The sequence below is a fragment of the Penaeus japonicus genome, unplaced genomic scaffold (genome assembly GCF_977035675.1).
Source record: "Penaeus japonicus unplaced genomic scaffold, GWHDUDI00000001_assembly GWHDUDI00000010, whole genome shotgun sequence".
NCBI lineage: Eukaryota > Metazoa > Arthropoda > Malacostraca > Decapoda > Penaeidae > Penaeus > Penaeus japonicus.
In genome coordinates, this window is record NW_028234412.1 from 28,352,703 (window position 1) to 28,355,202 (window position 2,500).

At 41.8% G+C, this 2,500-nt stretch overlaps 1 protein-coding gene across 1 annotated transcript in view; it reads right to left on the bottom strand.

Moving 5' to 3' along the window:
- Nucleotides 1-121: 121 nt before the first annotated feature.
- LOC122254187 (alpha-(1,6)-fucosyltransferase-like) overlaps nucleotides 122-2,500 on the bottom strand; it is a 22,587-nt gene continuing 20,208 nt past the window's right edge. Inside the window, exon 11 of the mRNA XM_086541141.1 lies at nucleotides 122-2,500. This exon is cut by the window's right edge and continues 1,131 nt beyond it. The gene's annotated coding sequence lies outside the window, so the exon portion shown is untranslated.

Sequence of the window (2,500 nt, forward strand, 5' to 3'; positions counted from 1 at the left end):
GTGCTTAACCACAGGGTCATGAACACAGAACAGCTAGAAGAGGCGCCTAGCACCACACTGGCCCAGAACACCACGAGGGGAAACACCATGAGGCGAGGCAGGGCATGAAGGAAACACACAATAACACGTCTTTCCTTTATTAACAGTAGTTCTTCACTCGATACACTATTCTATGAGCCCAATACAGGGGGAACCAGCACATTACACTGCACAGTACAGGCTTATGACAGTGCAATGGTCCAACACAAAGTATTTCAGGTCATAAAGGTCACTCGCGTTGTCTGCACAGCAGGGGCATCAAACTGCGTCTGTTCTGAGGCTTTGTCCCTCCGCTCCTCTCGCCCCGACCCTTGCATCATGTTTGCCCAGCTTACATCATGTTATCATGTTGACACATGATTACACAGAGACAAAGACCTGCTGGTGTAGCAGTATAATATTATCCTTCTTTAATCGTTAGTAAAGTGAAAGTCTACCCTAATGCGGGGATAATGTTTGTGGGAAAATATCAAGAAAACATGAAGTATACCAGATCTAGGTGTCATGGAATGTATTATATTTGCACAAATCTATTTACTGACTGCTAATCTGCACAATTGCTATTTGAAGAAGCAAACTTTTTTCATGCTTAAACAGGCATGATGTTAACATATTCAATCTTACTTCACATGTCAAATTGAATGAATTAAAACAAACTAGAAACAAAATATTTATCGGGGGAATATCATTTTCTCAGGCATTAAATGAAATCACATAAATTATTTTATATAAACAGTCCTAAACCTGAATGTACTATGGACTTAATAGTGTTTTTATTATAGGGAGAATCAAATAATTGTAAATATTATCACTTTAAAGGCACGTCACAGAGGCGTGATGGCTGATTTTTTTTTCGAGACACTCTCATTGTCTATGCTCCGCCCACCTAGTTGAAAGGATTGCGAGTGTTTTGTTTACACGGTGTAGTGCAGAGTGTGTAGCATTAATGTCGCCTGCAAAGAAAACTGATTTATTACTAGAGCTATAAAGCTTATTGAAATCCGGAAGTGGCAAATGTGAGTGTACAGTGAGTAGCGTTAATGTCGCCTGCAAAGAAAACTGATTTATTACTAAAGCTATAAAGCTTATTGAAATCCGAAAGTGGCAAATTTGAGTGTAGAGTGAGTAGCATTAATGTCGCCTGCAAAAAAAACTGATAGATTACTAAAGCTATAAAGCTTATTGAAATCCAAAAGTGGAGTTATATAGGTAGTGGAAACCATTATAGGGCTCTGCTGAGTGAACAACTCTACATTCATGAAATCAGGATGAATGGATGGCAAGAATGTCACTGTCACTGTTGCTGAAGTGTTTGATAGCATCGGAATTAGTAATAGAGATGAAATTCAAAAGAACATTCCCGATCTAGAAAATCGTAATAGATATTCCGGATATTAAAAAAATGTCCTTCCAATCGCTTGTAAGATTTCAGCATGCCATCTTAGGTGATTCGGGTCTGTTAGATTTCACTTTAAAGTGTGTCTGGTGCTGCAGGAAGCAGCGAGAGCCACAATTGGAAAGAGGCTCGCCCTAGCCCGAGAAAGTCTCGGCTACTCGGCTCACATTCTTGTCCCGTGAAGGACGCAGCGGCAAGCTCGCCAGGGTCAGGAAGTGATTCCTGCGAGTGGGAGACTAATTCCCGATACTTCCTCGTTCCCTGAGAGCCTCCTGTGAACTGCTCCCCTAAGAGGAACAGGCAGCAAAAAACAGCCCCTAAATCGTCCTCAGGAGTGAGGTCAACCTAGAGGTTGGTATAGCTATCAAAAATTGGAATCTGACGGAATGGTATCGTCGTCCATCCTGGGAGCCGAGGACTTCGGGAGCAACCAGTCTTTCTTGTCTTTTTTGATGTATGTGTTTAATGGTGAAGTGAGTTTGCATTTTTGCTCGAATGTGTTTCATATAGTCTTCTATTGTGCAGTTTCTTTATGTTTGTGATGTGGTTGTGAAGAAACGGGAAGGTGTGTTCGTAAGGTAGAGATTTGATGTGATGATCGCCTCTCTGACCTCAGTAGCATTTTAGACACTGGTTAACCTGAATAAAACATTCAGCTTCGATGTTGTACGTTGGGACCGATGTGTTTAAGGGTGCCTTTACACCAAGCAAGTCTAGTCACATCGAGTCAATGCCATTCATCATGCGTCATGAATCGCCACCCCAGTTTGACATTAATTTGTATGGATCTTTAAAAAAAACGTTTACATCGGAAGAGTCGAATCATGTCAAGTCACAGCGCGTCGTGTAGAATCACAGATTGGGCTGGACCCAATTTCTACATCAGTTACAGTGAGTTCATCGTGGTGTGATCATCATGCAAGTGGAGCTCCTAATCAACTTAGTTCAGGAGCACCCTGCTACATATAATCCCAGTGACCACAGCCACCGGGATCATGATGTCATAAGTACTCTGTGGAAGGAGGTTGCTGCTTGGCCTCTTGGTGTTCAGTTTATACATCCAGA